A 26,730-nucleotide genomic window follows, 5' to 3' on the forward strand; every position below is an offset into this window, starting at 1 on the left:
TATTAGGCAATCCAACAAGTTGGCTGAAAAACAAAATACCCGCCATGAAAAATATAAGGGGGAAAAATAAACTATTTCAAATAAATTATGGGTAAGATAGATTTTACTGGACTAATCTGAAAATGTACTGATCATAGTGTTAGTGAGACAGTGTGGAAGCAGGCAAATAAATATTCTATTTTCTTTTTTTTTCAGCTTCAGGGATACTGATAAATAGAACATGAATAGGAGGAGACTGATCAGGTGGTGAGAGTAGAAAATACACAGAAATAATGAGTGAATAAAGAAATGGAGTCTCTGGTAATCTTTCCCAAACAGACAGCTGACAACGTTCCAACAACATCTTAAGTGTTTTCACCATCCCTCACATGCCCTGTCATTTCTTTCCCCTATAAAGTTAAACCTCTAAAGAAAGAAAAACTCTCCACATTTAACCCTGTCCATTTGTCCATTTATCTATTCATGAATACAATAAAGAGTTAAATATGTGGGCCAGGCACTGTACAAGGCACTGGCGACACCCAGGTAAACAAGACAGAAACAGTTTCTGCCATCAGGGAACTTCAGGGAGACACACATTAAGAGATGATTACAGAAATAATTAAGTATAATTGTGATAAGTGACACTCAAAGAAGTACAGTTACTGTAAACACTGGCTACCTAATACAGAATCATCATCATCATCATTTCTTCATTATGTACTTGCTATGTGCTGTACATTGTGTAAAGTACTGTATATCCCTTTTATCTAAAATTCGCAAAATCTTGAAAAATAGCAAGGTAGAAATTATTACCGTTTTCAAAAGATAACAGATAACCCTTTTTTTTTTCTATTTATAGCTTTGAGAGGAGGCTTTCAGAGGAGGCCATTGGAAGACCCTTTGTTCTGGGCATCTTGATGCATTTGAGTATGAAAACTTGGAACAAGCACGGAAGAGAGCTAAATTTCTCTGCATAGTAAGAGGGAAAATATTTGTGTTCCTAGGAAACAATCTGGAGGCATATGTGAAGAGTGAAAAAAGAAGATAGAGGTTTCTGGAGAGACAACAAAAGGCTGTGAGCCTTCCCACACTAGTCCTTGCCAACCCCACACCTTCAGTGAAGTTATTGGACACACCAACATGAGTGGGCTCTTTGGTGGTCACTAGTGAAGGGACAGAGTTTCACTTGCAATTTGATAAAGGGGGGAAAAAGAACACAATGCACATAGATATTAGGGTAAGAGGAATAACAGATTAGGGGACAGTAACCCTAAGATTCCCAAAGGTGGTGAAAAGGGTTCGAATTGGTTTGAGCCAAATTTATGTGAGCGCTCAAGGGGCTAGGAAGTCCCAGCCGACAACTGGGTTATCCAAATGAGGCCATACAGACACAGAGAGGTCCCAGAGCTATGGAAATTACTATATTTGAACCCAAATCTGACTCCAAGGTCTATATTCTTCCTACTTTGCCATGTTCCCTCAGTTTTTGTCAAGAAGGAAAAAGGGGCCACAATGCAACACTTCTGACCTGTGATTCTTGAAGGGATTAGCTCCAGACTAACCAGAGTACAGGCTGGCCATTCTCACATCAGAGCCCCCCAACAACTGTGTACTGCTTTAACTTCAAGTTTAAAGCACTTTTGCATACATTACCTCATGCATGGAATTTTACTTCTTCTGAATGAAGAACTAAATAAATTGTGCTAAATAAATCTCAAGCTGTTGTCAGTGCTTTTCACTACAAATTCCTCACCCAGCAGTTCCTCCATGGGTATTATCTGTTAAGTGCAGCTTTGCCCAGCGCAGTCACTCAGCTGGGGAGCAAATGCAGAACTTGGATTTGTTGTGCTATAGACAGGCTTCAAGAGCAACTTGTACATCCTGTAGGCTTCGGAAAGAAAACTGGGGACACAATGTCCTGGTTCAAGCAAATGCCTACATTTATTTTTGGAATTATTCCTTGGAACTGTGGAGAGATGAGTTTTTTCATGCAGAACCAAGGACAAGAAATAGCAAGGTTAAGGAAATACAAACCTTGAAGTCTTAAAGCTCTTCTCAACTTATCTAGTGTGTCCTGGAGGTTTAATCACTGGGTAGAGTAAATCCTCGGCAGGTATAAATAACCTTAGGTTTCTTTTAGATTGTCTGCTTTGGCTGGGGAACTGCCAGATCTACAATAACTGTAATTTCTGGTTGCCATTTATGTCTCTCTACCTTGAATTTCCCATCTTCCGTATTTTCTTTGTGTCTTAATTTAGAGTGTGTTTACTTTTGTATCTTTGAGAGTGCCTCATGTGCCATGGAAAATACTCTTTGAATGCCCAGTATGGAATGTGGCTAGCCTCCTTCAGAAGTTTTAAAAATTTGAATGTTAAATTATTTTAATATATTTGAATCCTACATCTGATTTTACTGTATGAAAAATATACAACATTGTACCTTAGTCACATACTCTGACATCCTGCTCTCTTCCTTAGCTCTCCTCAGAGCAGGGTTCTGAAGGGGCAGAGCAGCAACCTGTCACGTATAGGAAGGTATTAAAACCTCTAGTTGCCCCGTGCCATTTCTCACACACACAAACGCAGAATGTCTCTCTCTGTCCCTTGATTGCAGGTAAAGCAGCCATAAGAACTCAAGAAAGACAAAACATTTTAGAGGGGAGGTTTGGCGATGACATCAGACACACCTGAGTTCAAATCTCCTTGCTGCCATGTACTACCTGCATGTACTTGAGCAAATAACTTAAGTTTTTCTTACCCTCCATGTCCTTATTTGAAAGTGTGCATAATAATTTTCCTTATGTAATTCCATGAGGACTGACTAAGATGATTTTGTAAGACATTTGGTATTATGCCTATGAGTTTCTGCCTTGACATTGGCATCATACTCTCTTTTCCATATTCCCCTTCCTCTTTTTTTCTCTCGTGAACTCTGTGGGACTCTCTTCCAGGTAATTGTGGTGGGGCTGCCTGTGTTTTCCTTCAGACACAGAGATGCACAACTGAAGGGACCCCGGGTGTCAAAATACCCCTCCCACTTGACCATGGTGACCATTCAGGGCTGTACACACACCCCAAGCCAGGCTTTGTCACTTACTTGCTGGGATCTTTGAATTATTAAGAAAAATCCCCTGCTGGGAAAGTGAAGCTAGTGGGGTGTGATTTGGTGGCTACTGGCAGCCATCTGACCTGCTGTTTGGGAAGCCTCCTTCCAGGAGCTAGTGAGAGGCACAAGATTTGGTTTTGCTGTTTGAGTAGGAATCACTGTGAAGAAAGCTAAGCAGAAACAAGCAGAGCCTAGAAACAGAGAGAGAGAACTTGGGGATGTCCTTTAGGCCTCTGGATCTAAATAAGTCTGCAGCCAACTGTACCTAAGTCCTTGTTATTTACATAAGCTGATTCTTCCTTTTTATTATTTTTTTGAGAAAAATACTTTATTTTATAATAGTCGTTGAAAAAGGTACTGGAATGAAATATATAAAGCCCTCAACAGTTTTATCCTGGGATGAGAACAGAAATTTTAGGTGGGGAAATTTTACTTTTCATGTAAAATATTTCTGCATTAAAAATTATTTATTTTAATTTATTTTAATTTTTTAAACTAGTTGAAGTGGTATTTCTCAAACCTGCAACAGGAGGATCCTATTATAATTCCCTTGTGTTCTCCTATATTGCTTTTCAAAAACTAAGAAGTGGGCCTTGTTTTTTGCCCTTTCTTTGTCAAAATCATTTTTGTCCTAACTTCTGAACATATAGAAAAACTCCAATAATTATGCAAAAGAAGATAAAAACCATACTATTAACATTTTGGCTGATAGTCTTCTTGCCTCTTCTATATGTAGCTGCATTCACATTGAGTATGCAATTTCAAATTCTCACTTTTAACTTAATATCACAACATTGTGAAACTAATACATATCTGCTGAAGAAAATTCAGAAAACATGGGAAAGTAAAGATAGGAAAATTAATCTATTACCCATAGATAGCCATTAAAGATATTTTGCTTTATTTCCTTCTTTCATTTTTTGCCTCCCCCCCTTAATATTAGGATTAGATAGAAAATGGTATTTTATAAAAAGCATATCTCTTTCACAAAACATTTTTATAAGACATTTTAGGCACTCGGTGCAGTGGCTCACACCTGTAATCCCAGTACTTCGGGAGGCCAAGGTGGGTGGATCACTTGAGGCCAGGAGTTCGACACCAGCCTGACCAACATAGTGAAACCCCATCTCTACTAACAATACAAAAATCAGCCAGGCAAGGTGGCACTTGCCTGTAATCCCAGCTACTTGGGAAGCTGAGGCAGGAGAATCGCTTGAACCTGGGAGGTGGTGGTTGCAGTGAGCCAAGATTGAGGCACTGGACTCCAGCCTGGGTGACAAAAGCAAAAAACTCTGTTTCAAAAAAAAAAAAAAAAAAGGAAAAAAAAAAGACATTTTAAATGGTTTCCATCATGCAGATGTTCCATAATTTATTTAACCGGTTCTTCACTGTTGGGCATTTAGTTTGTTTTACAGTGAAAATTTGTTTTCACAATACTGTGAATCAATATCCTTGATTCACAACGATATTATAATACTGGGATCAGTATCATTGTTTATAAATTCTGGGCCAAAAATATTTCCATTTTAGACATTCCTAAAAGTAAAATTACTAGTCAATGGTCATAAGTATTTTAAGCAAATTAAAAATATCATCAAGCCAAGACAATGGGAAAAAGGCTTTCAAAGCATTTCAGATGGGAGACAGTTCTGCCATCACCGGTCCAGGATCACAGTAAGAAAGAATGGGTTTTGGGGCCAGGCCCAGAACCCTGCTGCCCTGTGCAGCCTCAGAAAACTGCTTCCAGCATCCTAGCTGCTGGGACTCCAGCCTTTGCTTAAAAGGCTTCAGGTACAGCTCAGGCTGCCACTTCTGAGAGAGCAAACTGTAAGCCTTGGCGGCTTCTACGTGGTGTTGAGCCTGCAGGCACACAGAATGCACAAGTGAAGGAGGTTTGGCAGCTTCCACCTAGATTCCAGAGGATGTATCAGAGGACAGCCTGGGTGCTTGACATGGGGTGGAGCCTCCACAAAAAGACTTTCCTAGGGCAGTGCTAAGGGGAAATGTGGGGTTGGAGCCCTACACAGCGTCCTCATCAGGGCACTGCCTAGTGGAGCTGTGGGAAGGGGGTTGCTGCCCTTCAGTTGGGAAAATGGTAGAGCCACTGGCAGCTTGCATCCTGAGCCTGGAAAAGCGACACGCACTCAACTCCAATCCATAAGAGCAGCCACTTGGCTGCAGTCTGCATAGCCATGGAGGTGGGGATGCCCTAAGTGTTGGGAGTCCATCCCTTGCACCAGTGTCCTCTGGTTTCAGGACAAGGAGTGAAGGATTATTTTGAAGCATTAAGGTTTAAGGTCTGGGTTTCAGACTTGCATGGGGCCTCTTACCCCTTTCTTTAGGCTGATTTTTCCCTTTTGGGATGGGAACGTTTACTCAATACCTATAGTACCATTGTTGTTGGAAGCAAATAACTTGATTTTGATCTTACAGGCTTATAGGTAGAAGGACCTTCCTGAGGCCCTTGTCAGGAGCAGATGCTGGCATTATGCTTTGTGTACAACCTGCAGAACTGTGAGCCAAATAAACCTATTTTCTTTATAAATTAAAAAAAATTAAAAATTATCACACTGCTCTTCAATAAATTTGTAGTAATTCTCACTTCTACCAATAGTTTATGATAATGCTTAGTAAAGACCTCTTTAGTAGGTGCATAGGATTTTTTAGCTATGAAATGACTTTAGCTATTCATTTTCCTCTTATAAGACATTATGTCACACTATAAAAAACATTCTGTACATAACTCTTTATATCCATTTAAGGTTATTGCTTCAGGTGATTTCAAAAATAAAATCTTTTATCAAAGGGCATAATTATTGTCAAGTCATTTATACATACTGATATGCCAAATTGCTTTCCAGAATGATTGTATTAATTTATATTTCACCACCAATAAAGTGTGAGAATGGCTTTCAACTTCACTAACATTACATATTACCACTATTAAAATAAAGCAATAAAAACCAAAAATGACATATCTAAAAATATTCATTCGATAGGTGTCACAGTTTGATTTTATTTTTAATGTATTTGACTAAGAGTGAAGTTCAATATTTTTCATCTAATTTTTTTTTCTTTCTTTCTTTTCTTTTCTCTTTTTTGAGACAGAGTGTCACTCTTGTTGCCCAGGCTGGAGTGGAGTGGCACGATCTCGGCTCACAGCAACCTCCTCCTCCCGGGTTCAAGCAATTCTCCTGTCTCAGCCTCTTGAGTAGCTGGGATTACAGGCACCCACCATCACGCCCGGCTAATTTTTGTATTTTTCGTAGAGATGGGGTTTTGCTATGTTGGCCAGGCTGGTCTCGAACTCCTGACATCAGGTGATCTATCTGCCTCGGTCTCCCAAATTGCTGGGATTACAGGCCTGAGCCACCGCGCCCGGCCCTATTTTTACTTTTTTTTAGTTGTGAACATCTTATGTCCCTTGCCCATTTTATTGCTTTTGTATTCTCCTACATATTTTGCACAAATTATATTTAGGTTATCGACATATCATCTCACGTATGTATTTCAGAGATATACAATATATAAATTATTTCTATTATGTTTCCCATAATTTCCTACGATTGGATATTAAACTTTTTTTGACAAATATACCATCTATATATAATATATACTCCTTCTTCACACAGGGGGGCAGCACTGAGCAGTGGTTAAGTATACAGGATGTGGCACTATAGTGTTTAATCTTTCAGGACTGTTGTGAAGATCAACTGACAGATAAGACAGAGCTGCCAATGCTTTGCTTACGGCAAGTTCTTATCATTGTTAGCTATTACTTATATAGTTTCTTTGACTATCATTTAACCTGAAGTTTGGTTAAGAACATTTTTTTTGAGTTGCAGTAATTTAAAATGTTAATGTTGTCAAATATAATATTTTCCATGGTGAACTTTTAATCCTTATATTTATAAAGTCCTTTTTCTTTCATGGATCATTTAAAATTCCCATAGGTATTTACTCAAAAGGAAAGAAAATATGTATCTGCTTAAAGATTTTCACATGAATGTTCATAGTGGTTTTATTTGTAATAGTCAAAAACCAGAAAGAACCTCAATGTTCATCAAAGATGAATGGATAAATAATAAATAAATAAAGATGAACATATTGTTGATACACACAACGTGGATGAGTCACAAAATAAATATACTGAGTGAAAGAGACCAAAAATGTATGTACTGTCTGATTCAATTTATATAAACTCTAGAAAATGCAAACTAATCTATAGTGACTGGAAATTCATTTGTGGTTCCTTGGGATGGGGGAGGGACAGGTGGGAGGCATTACCAAGGAGCCTGAGGAAATTTTTAGTGATGATGATAAGATATGTTCACTATCTTGATTCTAAAGATGGCTTAGGGTGTGGGTGTGTGTGTGTGTGTGTGTGTGTGTATGTCAAAACCTATTGATTTGTATAATTTAAATTGTTTAGTTCATTAAAGCTCTTTTAAAATCCCTGTATATTTTCTATTAATCCTTATAATTTGATTTATCGTAAGCATTTAACTCTAATTTACCTGGAATTCATTTTGTAGTATGAATGAAAATATTTTCCTTCCCAATAGTATTTTACTGCATAATAATAATAATCTGTCCTGTTGCTATGCACAACCTCCTCTAGCATATTGATACCTATGCAAGTATTTGTTTATACTCCAGGGTTTGTCTGTATTAACACCCTTTTAAATTATAGTTCAACTTAATTGTGATTATAGCTTATAGTATATTTAATAGTTGGTAAGTGACATTCTTCTTTAATATTCCTTTCCTGCCTAACCTTAACCCTAATCAAAAGAATCTCAGATCTTAGCATTACTATCAGAAGAGAATATTTAAACCCAAAGGATTATTTTAATACAATTTTAAATGAAAAAGGTAATAAATGTTGCAATTTGGATTTTTTTGTTTTTAACATTTTAGGAAGGAGTATAAGGAAAGGGGAGCCCAAATAGCTGCAATACTAGCTGAAGTAAGGAGCTTCACTTTAGCCAAACTGGAAAACCCTATTACTGACAATCATATGCCCCACCTTCTTTTCTCCTGCCCAGACTTTAATCACTGGTTCTCACAGAGAATTAGCCAGGGAAGAGCATTTTTGAAACGGAGTCTCGCTCTGTCGCCCAGGCTGGAGTGCAGTGGCCGGATCTCAGCTCACTGCAAGCTCCGCCTCCCGGGTTCCCGCCATTCTCCTGCCTCAGCCTCCCGAGTAGCTGGGACTACAGGCGCCCGCCACCTCGCCTGGCTAGTTTTTTGTATTTTTTAGTAGAGACGGGGTTTCACCATGTTAGCCAGGATGGTCTCGATCTCCTGACCTTGTGATCCGCCCGTCTCGGCCTCCCAAAGTGCTGGGATTACAGGCTTGAGCCACCGCGCCCGGCCGGGAAGAGCATTTTTGATGTCTCCAATAGGCAAGGAAAATAGCTACATTCAAGGGCAATGTCGGGTAAGGGAAGGTTTTAAAGAATACAGACAGTGTGTGATACAAACACAAACCTAGGAATATACCTGGGAATTTCATAGGCAAGATAAAATTGTATATTGTTTGGGCATTGCATGGATATGAGAAGCAGAGTAGTTCTGGGGCTCATGATAATTTCCTTTGATTGGTTTTGCCTAAGTATAAGATGTCTGCCTTGTCGCCTTCTGGCTTTGTCCAGTTATTTTAAGTCTACTCATTTATATGTTAGAGGTTAGATAATTTTCTTAAGTTAAAAAGAGCTGCGTCACGTTTTTTTTTTTTTTTTTTTTTAATTAGTTTCCCATGTTAGGAATTGTAATTGCAGAGTATTCCCTTCTACTCCAAATAAACAACCTTTTAATTCAATGTGTGAGAATCAGAATGATTACTTTGGAGGAGTACAAAGAGACAATAATCAAGCAGTTAACACTTATTAAATACCTACTGTGTACATAAACTACCTTGAAAGTATGTTTAAAGGGAGGATTTAATCTGAACAATCTGAGTAAATTTAAGAGTTCTTTATTTGTAATAGCAATTTTCTAAAGGTAAATAGCTATCACTGAGACAATTTTTACTTTTAAAGGTGAAAAGGTGTTGAATGAAGCAGCATGCATCAGTAAACGAGTAAATTAAAATTTGTGCTTTGCTATCAAACCCAGTGCCTCTAGCAAAGTAATTGAGCTTGATTTCCTTCATCCTTATAAAGGAATTGATGGTGTCATCTACCTCCTAGGATTGTGGGAGATTCAAATATAACATAATTGAATATTTTGCAAACGGTAAATCACCACACAAATTTAGTTATTATGGTTGATAAAAGCTTGTTACTTCTCCAGATAATCAACTACACATAACATTTGCAGAGATTATTTCAGAGACTCTATGAATCACTAACATTATCAACATATTCCCTAATAGTTGGAAGAAAACCATCACCATTTAAGCTCATGGAGAAAAAGCCGCCACAGATGGGAGTAGCATAGCAGAGAACAAACTTCTAGAGAGAGATTCCCCACCCCACATCCCCAGCTCCCATGCCCCAGACGAAGAGTGGTGACAGTTCTGCTGATCCTTCCACTCTCTCTTCCTTGTCCTCTTATTGGGTGATCGGCCTGGCGCACTTGCCCAGTGCAATTCACAGATGAAGACAAAGGGAACTATAGGAGTCAACAAAGTAGATGACAACTTCTGATTACTCAGAATCCAGATTTTGCCTTTCCCTTCTCCTCTGCAGTCTCTTGTACCTCTCTAGCTTTCTCACATTTCTTCCTTCCTGAGCCATGGTATCCTCAAAGCTCCTCTGCCTCACCTGTGTCTTAACCCAAACAGCATCATTCCCTGCTGGAAATCCAGTACAACAGAGGCATTGTTCTTGCATTGCCTGTATCTATAATGTTTAAGTATCTTTAATTCTGCTTTTATTGACTTTCTTATTTCAGTTAGATTTCAGAGCTAGCCAATTTTCCATAAAATTCTTTTTGTACAGAGGATGACAACCAACCCACCCCTACCAGCCCACATTATAGGGAAAGGAGATAAGAATCCAACTTTGAACCTAACTTTGTTCTAGAGTCTGGTTGGGTTCTGCCTGGATCCACCTGCTTGACTTTGACTTTGCTATCCTTCCATCCCCTCATGACTATGCCTTGGCCAGCCTCTGGCCTGATTCCCTTTTCTGGCTGCCAACCTTGTACTAGCTCCCTTAGGTTATAAAAATGTTAGGGCATTTAATTCCTAGTAAGACGGCAATGAACAAATTGACATATTATTCAAATACTAAGCTTGGAAGGGAATTTCATTTGCTCTCATTAGTACCATTAGCAGCAGTCATTCTCTGTCAGAAGGTTAGAGCCATGTAGATGAGTATATAGAACATTTCAATGAGGCCCATTCTTTGAGGTAAAAACTTCAACTGTGCCAGTCAAACTGATTGATAGTATTTGGGTAGAAGAAAAGTTTATCCAATTTATAAGGGCATGCTCCTAAACAAAGCTTTCTTCACACTTTACATAAGAAAAATCCAGAGCTGCCCTAAACATCTTGTTACTATTTCTGAGCAGTGTAGGTGTAGAATGATATCAATACCGGAAAGTCTTCTAAATCTTATTACATAAAGATAATTGCTAACACTTTTGCAGGTTTACTACATGTCAGGCACTTTGTGAGCACGTTACAAGTATCATCTCTGCACACATTATAAAATTAACATAGATTAAGAGTAGGCAGGATGGTGTATTAGTTGAGCTCATTAAATATAGCTCTCTCTCTGATTAACTGTATGCTCTTTGGGGGATTACTTAACCTCTCGGGCCTTAATTTCCTCATCTGTATAATAAAGATGGTAAAAGTACCCTGCTCATGGGGTTGTTGTGAGGATTAATGGAGAGATAATAACTACTTATGTTTTTTTTTTTTAATTTTTTGAGACAGAGTCTCACTCTGTTGCCCAGGCTGTAGTGCAGTGGCATGATATCGAGTCACTGCAACCTTCACCTCCCTGGTTCAAGCGATTTTCCTGCCTCAGCCTCCTAAGTAGCTGGGACTGCAGACTGATGCCACCATGCCTGGCTAGGTTTTGTTTTGTTTTGTTTTTGTATTTTTAGTAGAGACGGGGTTTCGCCATGTTGGCGCCAGACTGGTCTTGAACTCCTGACCTCAGGTGATCCACCCACCTCTGCCTCCCAAAGTACTGGGATTACAGACGTGAGCCACTGCATCCCACCACTACTTGTATTTCTTCAGTGATTTCCATGTGCTATGACTGTTCTCCAAATAAAAAGGGTTAATTACCTTAAATAGGTTAAACAAAGAGTACTTATAACAGTATCTGGCACTTAGAAAGTCTTCTATGTTATTCAATCCGAGAACTCATGGAGCTCTCACATGATGTGCTCCTCTCTGTTCTGCTGTATGTTTGGGTTTCCTACTATCACGCCACACATGGAAACTAACTACATGGTCAGCACATTGCCCAAATGGCTGCTATTCTTTCCTCACTCACTCTGGCTTGTAGTTACTGCCAAAGTCCTCCTTACAGTCAGACTAATGCCCACACTCTTCATTGATACTTTTCTCCTTTCAGTTCTTTATGACCAAGACCATACTCCACCTCTTCCACCATTTTCTGCATTTTTCCACCCTTCTTTTTTTGACCGCAGTGACCATAAGGTTTTGGAAGAAATCAAACCTAACTTCTTACTGGAAAACAGTGGGGACTTTGATGCTGGAATAACAGCTTCTATGGTCTTTCAACCTATAAATGAACCTGGATATACTGCCAAGAGAAAAAAAATCCATCAAAATGGGGTAAAGACTGGAGAATAATAATGTACTCAAATCATAAATTCAACTAGAAGATTGCTTTTCTGACCTTTCTAAATGGTGCCTAACTATATACTTTTAAAATTCTTGTATTTTTGGAAGAAATAAAAACACTATTTGTCAAAATCAAAGAATGTTAAGATTTTAATGAAAGAGGAAGTCTCATAAATATTAAGTTTCCATCCACCACAGTTACATTCATCCCTAAACAATATTGTCATGTGCCATACATTTCAACTACATAGATGATGTAGTTGCACCTGCTTCCAAGAGGATGATTTATGTAAGTTGGTCCTGTTTGAAAAACTTGCATACTGTAAGATATGCTCAGTTTCCTTGGCCACAAAAACCTTGCTCTAGCATTGTGTGCAGTAATTGATAATTTTCAAGCGGGCTTAAAAGACAAATCAAATGTTCTCTTCCTGACTCATTGTAAAGAGGAAACAACAGACAAAACACCTCTCAAGTCTACTGTTTTTAAATTCTACTTTCATCGCCTTAGCTCAGAACCTCCCTCATTCTTGTTCTGAATTGTAACATTAACTTCTGGACTCATTTCTGTCTACACACTAGTCTATTTTCTGTGCTGCTGCCATTGTTACATTTCCAGACATTTCTGATTCTCATCTCTCCCTGGTTTTTCCACACTGTTTGGTTTCTCAAGATCCTCCTTTCCCTAGCCTCCTATTGAACGCTGGCTATTTCTTTAAGGTTTATCTTAGTATTTCCTTCTCCACACAGCATTTTCTCTCCCCTCCTCTGTAATATCTGCTCTGCACCATTTACTCCTAAGGATATTCCAAGGATTTCCTGAATCAAGGAACTCTGCACTACTACTATCTTTTCAATGTCAGTGTCCAACACAAATATATTCAATATGAGGATTTTTAAAAAAATATGAGAAAATGAATGAGCATTAAAATTCTTAAGCAAACAAAACTACAGACTACTTGAGACCAACACTTCTCTGGAAAATTGTGGACTTGCAGTCAGTAGAATCAAAGGATTTCATTGATCTGTATTTCTGTAGAGAAAAGGGAAATTTCACAAAGAATACTCACCTTCTTGTCCTATCTATATCATCCTAATTTATCAGAGGTGCTTTAAATTAACCTCTGACATTAAATAAAAGACCCTATTTGTTGTGCTTAACTCTAGAGTGTCACTGTCTAATAAGATACCACTAGACACACATGGCTATTTCAATTACTTAGCATTAAATAAAATTTGAAATCTGTTTAATCAGTCGCACTAGCTACCTTTCAAGTGCTTAATAGCCATACGTAGCCACATATAGTAGTAGTTCCTATATTGGACTATGCAGATAGAGAGCATTTCTAGCATCACAGAATTTTGAACAGCACTGCTCTGGAGCTCTGCCTCTCCACCACATCTAAACGTAGTGTGGCCCAGTTATTCAAGCCCAGTTATCCTCTGCCCATCCTTATGAGTAGGAAGTTCTTTAGAATAAATTTCAAAAAATAATAATTGGAATGTATATCCATTTAAAATATTTTGTTATTTTCTCTCACAGTCAAGGCATTCCAGATTTTACCATTTGGTATTGCATTTCAGTGACATTATAAAAACGCACACCTCCCACTTGATATGAGACTTCTTATTTGCAAATCGGTGGTGAAGACAAACACATATAGGTGGGTGAAGAGATTCAAAGACTTTTCTACTCTTTAACATTATTATTTTAATAATTTCATAAATGTGCATACTTATATTAACTCTGCTAGTTAGTAACGTGATTCAGGCATTCCAATTCTTAAGCCAAGACTCTTTTTCTACACCATGTTGCCTATACATGTTCCATCTAAAGAGTTGGGAAGTCAACAGTTAGACCAGCATATAACCTATAGCCATGTCTATGACTTCTTGCAGGATTTTTTTTTTTTTAGTTGAGATGGAGTTTCGCTCTTGCTGCCCAGGCCAGAGTGCAATGACGCAATCTCGGCTCACTGCAACCTCCACCTCCCAGGTTCAAGTGATTCTCCTGCCTCGGCCTCCCAACTAGCTGGGATTACAGGTGCCTGCCACCATGCCCAGCTAATTTTTTGTATTTTTAGTACAGATGGGGTTTCACTATGTTGGCCAGGCTGGTCTCAAACTCCTGATCTCAGGCGATCCACCCGCCTTGGCCTCCCAAAGTGCTGGGATTACAGGTGTGAGCCAAGATGGCTGGCTGACTTTGCACAGCTTTATAGCTTCTAGAGAGGAACTATGAGCTCATGTGTTTTTCACATTTTTTGGATTTTCTTTTTCAGACTGCCATTGTTTATACTTATAAATATGACAACAATGAAAAACCATGTAAATATGTTTGACTATTTATTTTGTTAGGACATATTCCTCATAGTAGAACTGTAGGGTCCAAGGATATGAAATTTTTAAAGACTTTCCTACACATTGCCAGCCTGATCAACCCCCAACCCGCATCCAGTGTACACTGCTATATGTATATGGAGAATATACTATACATATACATATAGCAGTGTATATGTGTTCCCATTTTCCAGACTTTTCCTAAACCAGACATTATCTCCCCCTTCCTCCTTTTCTTTCCCCTTTAAAAAATAGTTGCTAATTATTAAAATGGCATTTGTTTAATTTGGAGCTATTTTTAAAATAATAAGGGAAGTGCTTTTTCTTACAGATTTATGAGACCTCATTACATAAGATGGATATTCACTTTTTCTCTTTCATATATGTTGCAAATATTGCTTCTAATTTGCTATTTATCTTTTTAATTTTGTATGTAACATATTCTAGAAGGAATAAAGTTTCATATTACCTTTCCTTTATGATTTTTTGTCTTCGAGGTCATCCTTTTCTATTGTAAACTCTATATTTTCTTTCACTACTTTCATGGATCCACATTTTGTACTGGAATTGCCAACCCATCCAGTATTTTCTTTCATGTTAGGGGTGTGCAGGGTTAAGTAATTTTTCTGAATAAATATTCCACCAAACAAATCAAAATTAACAGGTTTCAGATATAAACTATTGTTGTTTATTTAAAATAAACAATTTAAAATTTAAAAACAATTAAAATATTGAAATGGTGTCTACTGAACATTTCATAATATGTGTGTTTGAGAGTGGGGAAGTATTATAATAATACCACTCTAAAATATCCAGCTAATAATACCATGACGTGAAGACCAGTTAATTGCCCCTTTATATACTAAAAATATAATGAATTGTTCTTTCCTAGAAATGAGTTTACATTTTTCCTGTCAGATACCGATCCACACATTGTACAATTCTTGATACATTTAATCATTTTTGATGACAGCCTCTATTGCTTATTGAACAAAGCCAACATATTTTATAATAAAGTCTGATAATAACATACCAAGCACCTCTATTCCTAATGACTTATAAATGCTATTAATAGAATTAATGAAATTTGAGGGTTGATTTCTGAGAATCATACTACCCATTAGTAATTTCCACTTTCCTTCTAAGAACATTGGCCTTTTACTACACAAAGAGGCAAGAGCTTTCTAAGTCTATCTTATTCTCCAAATTAATCACTATTGTCATTATCATTATCATCATGATCATGGTACCATTACTTTCATTTTCATTTGAAAAGTCTTAGAATTCTAAAAAAAAAAAGTCCAATTCTTTTCATATCAAAAATTACATAGTGGTCAATAATAAAATTCACCTTAATAAAACCATAGGTTAAAAAATTACTCCTAAAAATGGAGTATCTAGATGATATCGAGTCATCATTCATTGGCTCGATCTTCATCAGTTTTAGAAATATTTTCCTGGAGTTTAAATATCATTAATTTTTTAGAAGAGGCTATATACTGTTTTACTCAATATGGTTCTTTTTTAACATGTTAGAAAACTGTTAAATATCTATCTCCTTAGTAGAGGTAAATGTTTGCAGATAATTATCTATTGGTCTATGACTCTAGGCACCTCTAGAGATTAAAGCTAAATGTTAGCAAACACTACAAATCATTCAAAATTAACAAGAAAGCATAATTTAAACAAGAGTTGAAACAAACACTGTACAATTAAAACATCTTGACAAAATTTACAGTTTAAAGCAAGTACATCAAAAGTCAATTCTGCTTCTTAAGAATGTAAATACCAAAACAACTAAAAAAGAATCTTCCATCTTGTGATCTCTCAGTTGAAATTACTTCAGAAGTTTATGTGTACATATGGCCTAATGTCAGATGAATAAAGATCACAGAAATTTGGGCACATATTGGTTTTTACACACTTGTAGCTCTAATATCTAAGCTGGCTGGTAGCCCATAACTACAAAGACTGAGACAAACTCACTATAGAAATTTTTTTCATTTTAATTAATAGAAAGGAACTGTCTATACTTTATCATGTATTTTAAACACGGAATAGTGAAATAAAAATATTTTTTAGTAATTTCCCTCATCCATACTACTCTCTTCTCTGACATATATAGATTTAACCCTTTCCAGTACTGGTGGGAAAGAAAAACGCTTGGGTAAGAGATCATTTACACTTTCATCTTTACCTTTTGTCTATCTTTTCACTTCTTTTTTTTCTCTCTGTGTGTCTCTATCTTGCTTCTTCTTTCCCTCTTTTATTTTTCTTTTAATAAGACATAACACTTTCTACCTCAGATATTGTCAGTTTCAATAATTTCATACTTTAAAATAGTTTGCCAGGTGCCATCTTTCACTAAGTTTTAGAAACTCCCTATTCTCTAGTAATAAGAACTTATGCTTATGAAAGCTATATGGCCATAGCCCATTTGTACTCAAACAACAAAGGGAAAAAGAAAGGAATAAATTCAGATATAAGCATGAGCATTTACAATATTAGGTGCTATTATAATGCTTTTGATATTGGTCATCATGGAAACAGTTTTTATTTGAAATCATGGCAAATAATTTTTTTGAAAAATGATTATAACTCCTTGCTTAAACTTAGAAAATGGCTTGGACATATGGAAACTTGAGGGACTAAGGAAAGAGCAACGAAAATCACAGAGCATAAATACATTTAATAAAATCTAAGTTTTCCTTTTGTAAGAAAGCATGCTGTATGAACAAACTTGGGATAATTTATTGGCTTTTATCCTAATTAGTGCCAATTAAGGGCATATAATTGATTTTAGTTCACTAAGAAAGTATTTTTCGAAAAGATTTTCCTATGTCAGCACTTTTTCAGGTGGATAGGCAATATACTAGAATAACAGTAGGGCTTTGCTACTATTTAGTTAGGTTTTAATTCTAAAAGCTACTAAGACAACTTTGTTCTAAGAGGAAGGAAAGAAGTTGCATAAGTAAACCCCTGGCTATAATTAGAGTAAATCCTAATATCTTATGAGGAAGTAGAGACCATGAACAAGTACTCGAAATAAGTTATTATTAAATAAATTGCTCTCTTTTAACTTGCTCTGTGCGTACCAGAGCCTCCCATTTTGAAACAAGCTGCCAGGGTGATATGTAAACAATGCAGGAGAAGGCGCCTGCGCTCTGGGAACTCATGCTCCACACAGCCACATCGAATTGTTTACATTCAGTCTCTAGCAGCCTCTAAGCAAAAGAGTTCATTTTACACTCACCCATGTTGTATTTACTTCTTTTTTAAACCCTGTAACACACACACAGCCACAATGCCTAAAAGATTAGAATGCTAATAGAAATAATAGATGTTTTAAAAAATATAGATAAAACCGGACTATACATGTTAGATGAGGCTGCCAATAATATGATGAAAGGAAGAAAAACAAAAGCTCACATACAATAAGCACACTAAATAACATGCTGGAAAAGTTTATCCTACTGATTAATTTAGTAGAAAAGACAAGTAGCTTTGGACGAATGCCACTAATAAGGCATCCGGTAAGAAAAGCGGACCATTTTCAAAAAACAAAACAAGAAAACACTTTATTCAGGTCTACGTTGATGTGAAGATACCAGTTATTGCATTCTTATTACTTCCTTTGCAGTTTTCTTTCTTTGACTCACACACACACACGCACTACCATCAAACTATAACATTTCACAACATCTTAGACTTTCAAATTAAAAACAGCTGAAACCGGAGGTGGAAGAGCTGGGAGGGTGGGCAGGAGAAATATATCGGGTGCCCATGTGGGGGTGGGGGTGGGGGCGACAGTGAAATTCCACCCAGCAAGTTATGCCACTGCGACAGAAGTCAGAGAGTTCAGTTTCATAGATTCAATTGTACCTTACCTGGTTTTGTAGTTAAATGCACCAATATGCCCCTAATTCTTCCTCTGAAGTACTACATAAGCTGGAAACTATAGTATTTGACCTTACACATTTCCACAGAAGAAACTCCAAAGTAACCTTTAAGTTCAATAAAAAGCTGTGTTCATTCTTCCCCTTGTGCTCAACACACAGCAATCTAATACACCTCATCATGTGGTCCGTTACCATGGTAGCAATGAATCCAGCTGCTGAAATACAAAAGACTGACAAAAAGTTGCTTTTTTTCCCTCCACCCACCCTGACAAAGTCAGATTTTTTTTTTCTGTATGACAAGTCTAATTTGAATATGCTTCTCTTGCTGACTCAACTTCATGAACAAGAAAAAAATAAGAGAAGTATAAGAATAAAAGGTTTCCCAACTAACTAATGAAATAACTCTATGCATTTTAAGTCACCACTAATCTTTTGAAATACTGATCATTATCTACTACTACATCAGCCAACTAAATTTTTTTAAATGTCAGTTACTAACTTGATAGGAAATGCAGCAATAATCCGAGAGCTCCTTTAAAACCATTAAAAAATGAAGTAACGTATTCAGTAAACACAGATGCTAAAAATACTACATCAGTATATGAAGGGCTAGTTTCAAAGTGCTTTTTTTCTAGAGCAAACTTCTAATCACAGCTTAGATGTGGGAGGTAAAATTCTTCATTTTCTTTTCATCAAAACCCTGTGTTTAACTGTTATTTAAACAGATTTCAGTTCTTTCAAAATTTATCATTTAAATTTAAAGCAGGCAACACAGCCTGTTGGAATCGACCAGGCTATATTTCGGTGGGGGGTGGGGGGGCTCTATATTAAAAGCAGCGGTCCTGGATTTGAAACAATATGAACTCTGAGCAATCCTGGGACTCCTCAAACCAATGGCTATGTAGTTAAGATTTAAGGAATCACCTTCAGTGCATTACCAGTCCTTTAGGGAAAGGCCGAGGGAGTCCCAGGTGACTGGAATTTCCACGCATGCCAGCATGTTAGCACGATCCTTCCTCCCACCATGATACATTCACCAGCCAGTGGGTGCCCCAGTCCTCCAGGGTTGGCTGCTTCATCCCTCAGGCCTCGCATCATCACTCTGCTCTTGCACAACCTTCCTTATTTCCCAAACTTAGCTCATATTTCACAATAATTTGTTTGCATATCTATCTTCTCTCTTTAGAGATGGACTCCCCGGGGAAGGGGAACATCTTTCTCTACCAAGTAACCATCAAAAGACTTGGCAGTAGGTAGGGCTACTTCTTCAATGGATGAAGATGGCATCTGAAAGCTTTCCCTCACCTCCTCCAGGACTGTCTTCACAGCATGTCTCGCTGTGCTTAAACCCTTCAGAGATCTGCACAGAATTTTTCTTAGTACATCACATCACAAAGTGAGGCAAGGCAGAGGAGCTCTTAAGAAGAGCAACTGTGGAATCAAGCAGATGTGGATTTGAAATCTGGCTCTCGCCCATACTCCTTTTGTGATCTTGGACAGGTTACTTAACCTCTCTAACCCTCAGTTTACTCTTCTGTAAAATTCCTACTTTAACAAGGAATGAAAATGGATTAAATGAGATAGTCCAAGGAAAGCACCAAGCATTGAAGAATACTAAATACTCAATAAATTCTGGCTAGTATTATTTAGTAAATATGTGATTTTTGAACAAGAGGGACCATGAGAAAGCTGACTGGCATGTGACTTCCCTTTGCTGAATAAAGTGTCATTTTCAACAAGATATGCATTAACAATCTTATGTTTCCTAACATAGATTTACATAACAACACAGCATAAATATAGAGACCTTTTCAGGCAAAGAGCAAGGGCTGCTTGCTCCAACCTAGAAACCAGCTAGGAGCAACCGATCAGTCAAAAGGTTATGCATATTTCTAGTATGAAATGGACTGTGGGAAGAATGTTAAACATGGTAGTTAATTTTTTTCATCTTTAAATATGGAAGCAAAACACAAGTAAAGCAGTTCATTGTGGTATTCATTTTGGATTCTTAAAAAATGGTCTATATGTTATTTGTTAATGATACTTTCTCAAATTAAGATGAACTGTAAAGAATCTTCATCATAAAGGTCTTTAAAATATAAATTACATACATAGATTACATTTTTAGTAATTAACCAATATTGTGTCAACAGCAGCCTTTACAAGGTCACCTTGATCTCTAACAAGTACTGTAAACTGCTCACCAGTGTAAACTTTTAGCTGCTTCTCTCCATAGTCATCAAATTCAGGAAATTGCCTGACACCAAAGCCAACGGCATAGGAAAATCAGCATTAAAATCCCTTTGAAGAATATGGTACAAAGAAGCAGCCAGGGGTTTAAAAAGCCTGTGGTAGAAAAAAAACAATTTTTTTTCATTGCAGGAAGTTACCAGAAAGAATAAAGTGGATGTTGCACATTGCAAGATTTCTCTATCATTAAAAAGTAAGTAAGAAAGAAAAGCCCTGCAACAAATCAGTTGGGATGATTAAAATAGCTTTGGCACTGCTCCAACCTTGAAAAAATCCTTCAGTGTGGTGACTCATGATGATCCAATCCTATAAAATGTGTGAGGCCGACCAGGCAAAAAGGCAGGGAGCAGCTACACCGGAAAATTAGCACTCCCTAATCCTCTTCAAAACAGTTGATGAAGGAGAGACTATTTGAATAATTTGAACCTCAATTTGAATAATTCATACCTATTCTCATGTGTGGTTGGCTGAATAGAGACTCTCTCACTGCCTGCATTCATTTCATCAGGAGTGTTTATTATGTATATTTTTCCCCTACAGATTGGTTATGTGGCCATTACGTGTATCTCATTGTTTTTCATTTTGTAAATGTAAGAGCCTATCATTGATCTAGTTAAGGTACACTGCTATTAGTGCATTTAATATGATTGATTGCAAACAGAAGGTACATCCTTTGTCAGATGTTAAAGTGACTGTTGATTCTTTAACCCCTAGGGAAATGATGCCAGTATATTTGGTTTCACAAAGTTTTAAACCCCCTTTTGCAAATGTTAAAATTAAACTTCCCCCCATGTGAACAAAATATGTAACATAACCTGTGCTGTTTTGACCCACTTAATTTCATATGAAGAATTCAATCACTTAGAAACAGTTTTTGAGACATAGGTGGTGATGTTTCAGAAGGTTCCTCAGGAAGTCAATTTGCCAAATCCTAATCCCATAGAAGGAGGAGGGAGCTTCAAGGTTATATGCTTCACTGCCCTCTCTTCAGATGTGAGAGCACCTAATTTCCCACAAACTCGAGGTAACAACATGCGCTCAGAGGTCACTCGCTTAAATTAAACAACATGGCTACAAAAAACGCCGACGGCCAGTGTTAATGAAATTAAAACAAGCAAAACAACTTGAACCTCTGAAAATGCAATTTTCACATCATATTTAAAAACTATTATTTATTTTTTCACACCATGAAGTGCTTTATTGTTAGGGCACTGGTTTAAATTAACAAAGAAAGTGTGTTGACAGCATCAAAAAAAGACTGTGATCTACTGAACAATTTTTGCAAGCACATTGTTTCTTGGGCCACTTTGAGCAGCTGACCTAAAAAATATTAATCGGATTAGTATCTATTCTGTTCATAAAAATTTCTTATGAAAGAACAAGTGTGTTGCAAGCCATCTCAATTTATACAATTTCATATCAAGATATTCTCTTTTACCCTTAAGATGTTTCAAACATGCACTTTTCCTTTGAATTGTAACAATGGGGCTATAAATAATAAGGATTTCTTTATGTTTTTCCTCTGTGAGCACATCACAGAAAATATCTGTTTTTAAATAACACTATGAAATTGATGGCTCCATATCTCACAGATAACCTATTGTGAACTCTGAATCATTTTGCCATATCATTTTTGGAAATTTATTCTCAAGCCTCTGTTTTTGTATTTTTTCATGTCTTTAAAATTCATAATTATATACTTATATTCTGGATGTATTCTTAGTGAAAAATATGTTGGTTTTTAAACTTAATAATAAAAAGTCCTTTCCACGTTCTCATGAAAAGATAATGTTACATGTCCATTGTGGAGAAGTTGAAAAATACAGAAAACATTTATGAAATAATATTAAAAGCACTTATAATTCAACTATCAGAAATAACCAGTATCAACATTTTGATTTATTTCTTTATATGTTAAAATTTCACGGCCGGGCGCGGTGGCTCATCCTGTAATCCCAGTACTTTGGGAGGCTGAGGTCGGGAGCTCAAGACCAGCCTGATCAACATGGAGAAACCCTGTCTCTACTAAAAATACAAAATTAGCTGGGCATGGTGGCGCATTGCCAGTAATCCCAGCTACTTGGGAGACTGAGGCAGGAGAATCGCTTGTACCGGGACACAGAGGTTGCGGTGAGCTGAGATCATGCCACTGCACTCCAGCCTGGGAAACAAGTGCAAAACTCTGTCTCAAAAAAAAAAAAAAAATTCAGAATAATTTTGAATATTGCCTTTTCACTGAATGAAAGAGATGTAAAATAAGCATGCTATGGTATTATACATTCTTTGAAAATACCTTTTAATTGTTGCATAAAATTTTAATATTTTTATATATCAGAATTTATTTAACTATCTGTTATTGCTAATATATGTTTAGTCTTTTCCAGGTTTCTAATTATAAGCAATATATCTTTGTATATAAATTTTTGGTTATACCTTGGGTTATTTCCTTAGAATAGATTACTGGAAGTGGAGGGAGATTACTGAGTTTAAGTTAGAAAATCTAAGAATAAAATTTAAAAACTGGCAGAATCAATACTCATAATTTAGTCTTATACCTCACTTGATTGATTTTATGTATGAGGAAGCTGAGGCTTAAAGAGGTGAAATAACTTGCTTAAATTTCCAGCATGAAATTACTCTAGAGCTAGAACAGAAACAGCATTCTTTATGAGTCTACTTTGCTTTTTGTAATTTTACCATGCTGACTCTAAATGGCAATTCGTCTCTGAGGGCCTCCCTCTCAGTTCCAGTTTGATGTCATCTGTGAAACCCCATGGATGTGTTCCGGAGTACAAATCAGGAATGGTAGTTACTTTGAGGTGGGTGATGCTGTTTTGTTCGTTTGCTTTTTTTTTTTTTTTTATCAGGGACAACCCACATGACAGTATATCTAAAGGCACCTTCCATTGGTGGCAAGACGGAATGGATACTGAGAAGTAAATATTCTCCCAGATAAAAATCTGTTCTGTGGAAAACAAAATGGAAAAATTCCACGAGAGTTGAAGGGTCAGGGTGTTCATCAAGTTAGTGAGCTGAGATTGATATAAAATTATTAGGGCTCTTTCATGGCCTCTGAGTTCTTTTACAGCCTTTTAGCATGTTGGGATAGCAGAAAATCCATGTGCTTTGAGTGGAAGACTGTCACGTAACTCAATAAGTACCTGTCTGGTCACTCTCTGTGACAGTCCCATATCCTGTAAACCCAGGTGTGTTTGCACAGCCATGACATCTCCATTTGATGTATATATCCTCTCTCAGCTAAAGGGAAAAGGGAAGGATACTTCTGAAAATTAAGTCTACCTGTGAAGTCAAGGAAACAGGCAGATTCCTGAGATATTACTTTTAAAAGAATTCATTTTCTTAGTCTGGATACAAAGTACTAGAGATTGTTGTTTCGTAGGTTCTTCTGTGTGGCTTATTCTAAAATGAGATGTTCTGATTCAGTACATTTTAATTAAGCACTTTCTAAAATCACTTAATGAACTAGGTGTAGTCAAAGAAATATAAATGGCCTCCAATCTAGATGGGGAGATAAGAACATGGAAAAAGGAAATGTTAACTGTAGCTATAACAATATATGAGAAGGAATATGACCAACTGATTTGAGAGTAGACAGAGAATTTAATTAGGTCAGTTTAGGCAGAATGTTAAGGAGGGAAAAATTACCCAGTCAGTGTCCCCTGAGCTTGGAAAGCATTTATTTGGAGGATATTAGGTGTATTTTCCCAGATTTTTTTACTTTGTATTCAGGGACTTGGAATACATCAGCACAGTACACATTCTAAAGCTCCATGGAGAAATGCCTGACGTACTCTAAAAGCATATTCAGTGACCAAGATGAGATGTAGGAGTGACAGAGGCTACTGACTTTCTCTCTTCCTTCCTTTGTAAGGCTCCCTGGGGAAAGGACAAGTAATTATGTAGTCAGTGGGTAAGGAGAGGGTGAACTATAACTACATATCAAGTAATATGTGTGTATGCATCATAGACAATGGGATGGAGAGAACTGGGAAGCAAATGAGATGTCATGTTCACTGCAAACACACAAAGTTAATTATTGATGACATTATGACAAAAAAAGAATATGAGAAAATAAAGCAAGGTAGAAAAAATTAAGGGAAGACTGTAGAATAAATTATTATGGTAAAACAAAGATTAAGAAACAGTTAGAAAAGGATATAAGGTGATTTGGGGGAAAGAAAAAGAGAAGCATACGTGGTTCAAGAAAACACACAGCAAAATTCCCAAGAAGGGGAGAATACAAAAAAAGGAAATACTGAAGAAATGCACACTATTCTGGAAATTGTTTGACAAAACTGAGACAAGCAATATATGAATATTTGGAATTTCATTCTATACACTTAAATGAATTCCATTATTGGAATGAATAAAAAAGGTCCATCTAGTGATTGAACAAATTTCATATAACTTGACCCATAATATAAAGATAACAGGCACTTTGAACCCTTCTGGGTGTCTGTGGTGGCAAATACTCTGCCAGCAAGGACTGTGCATCTGGTATTTCAGAGGTCCCTGGAGTCAATCTGGGAGGCATGCTCCTTGCTCCACACTGGTCAGTTCTCCATCACACCACTGCATTCTGTTTAGAGCCTCACAGTGACATGTGAAAGGGAGAAACTGGAGAAGGTATGATGGTGAACAATAAACAGGAAGAAAAGTGGAAGAGAAGCCTGTGAGGGAGGCACTTGACCATTTGCAAGTATATCCCAGTGAAAATAATGGTGAATAGATGTTCTTCGTTTTTTACTGAAGCTACCATAGTATGTTTTTGCCAGGCTAGACATTAGGAATAACCTTCTAATATAGCACCAAAATTCTAGCTTATAAGTATACAAGTCAGGAAGACATTAACATTCTATATTATTCATCAAGGACGATTTTTCAAAGGATATTAGCCACTTATATTTGTAGTACATGTAAGAACGCTCTACATCCCAGTGATGACCTAGTTTTGTATTTAAATTCTTCTATACATACATACAGAGCACAGAGAAACCCGACAATACACATTCAATCCTGTGGTTGGGCTTTCCCACTTATACTGTCATACTTGTAGCAACCATATGTAAAGAATGAACATAAAGACTATTTGTTTAATCTGTTTCAGACTTTATGACATCCTCAGTATACACTGCAGACCAATTAAAAATAAAAGTTAGCAAAAATATTTTCTAATTCTTTATAATCCCAGCATCCACAGTCAACATCTTTACAGTTATCATTTCCTATCTGTCTCTATGTAAATATGCAGGTTGGGTAAAATGAATTGTTACCTTTAAAACTGTATATTTTCCCAGATTTTAAGGAAGGCTATAGAGTTCATGGCTTTATGATTGCTCTTTTTTGGAATAAATTTTAATAGGTGTATTGCTTATATATAGCTTAGTCTGGAAGACAGAGGTGGAGGGAAAAGAAACTAAGCCACTTTACATAAAAGAGAAAAAAAATGCTGTGTTTATTATGGGTGATGTAGGTGGAAAATTACAAGTTATTAATTGGAATGGGGAAGGGACTAGGGGATAGATCAAGGGAGAGAATAGGTGCTGAGGTTCTGGATGTGGGGATAAGGGCCAGGTCAAAGCAAACGCCTACCTGTAGGGGAAGCAAGTTCTAAAAACGATGGCCCAGGAAGAAACGGTCAATGGATTCTATTATTAGGATGAGTAAGAAAGGCCAATCTAGTAGTTGTCTTATGAAGGGCAAGACTTACAGTTCAACTAATACTTATGCTGAAGACTAATTTTAATGATTCTGACTTGTATTGTCTCTGTTATTGTGAAAACGGTAGGAAAGCTTTGGGAGCTGGCTGCAACTTCACAGTGATAATTAAGTCTGTGTCCATGCTTGGAATGGGGTATGAGGATAGAATGTCACCTCTGAGGTGATCTGGTGGTATCTCTGACCTCTCTGAGAAAGGGATTTTTGAGATGACACCTGTGAAAAAGGAGGTGAGGGATTTCAGGCAAAGGGAGACCTGAGTCCATGAGTGGGAGGAAGCCTGGTGTGATGGAGGAATGCAGGAACAGCAGTGTGGCTGGAGCACTGTGCAGATGGGGGAGAGGGTCACACAGGGACCAGGACTTTGAAGGCCGTGTTAGGGATTCTGAAACTTATTCCCAGGGCAGCACAAAGCTTCTGAAGAATTTGAATGATAATAGTGATAAAACACAACTTTTATTTTTAAAATATCACTCTGTCTATGGTGTGGAGAGTGGATGGGACAGAGGAAAGGGTGGATACAGTGAAATGAGTTTGGAGGCTGACGGATGATGCTGGACGGGATGCTGATGATGGGGACAATGACAAGTGGACATATTTGAAACATACTTTGAAGGTAGAATGGACAGGGATCAGTCATAG

The 26,730-nt window shown here is 37.2% G+C and overlaps 1 protein-coding gene across 20 annotated transcripts in view; it reads right to left on the reverse strand.

The window, feature by feature from the left end:
- Positions 1-26,730, reverse strand: part of DTNA (dystrobrevin alpha) — a 401,494-nt gene that overhangs the window by 162,129 nt on the left and 212,635 nt on the right. The window contains exon 1 of one of the 20 annotated variants that reach the window (XM_033178013.1): positions 18,088-18,251. The exons of 18 other annotated variants lie outside the window; for them this stretch is intronic. The gene's annotated coding sequence lies outside the window, so the exon portion shown is untranslated. Of the gene's footprint in view, positions 1-18,087; positions 18,252-26,730 lie in introns of those variants that run through there. One more of the 20 variants, XM_033178015.1, reaches the window with a different exon arrangement.

This window comes from Trachypithecus francoisi, unplaced genomic scaffold (genome assembly GCF_009764315.1).
Source record: "Trachypithecus francoisi isolate TF-2019V2 unplaced genomic scaffold, Tfra_2.0 Lachesis_group19, whole genome shotgun sequence".
In the NCBI taxonomy this organism is placed as follows: Eukaryota; Metazoa; Chordata; class Mammalia; order Primates; family Cercopithecidae; genus Trachypithecus; species Trachypithecus francoisi.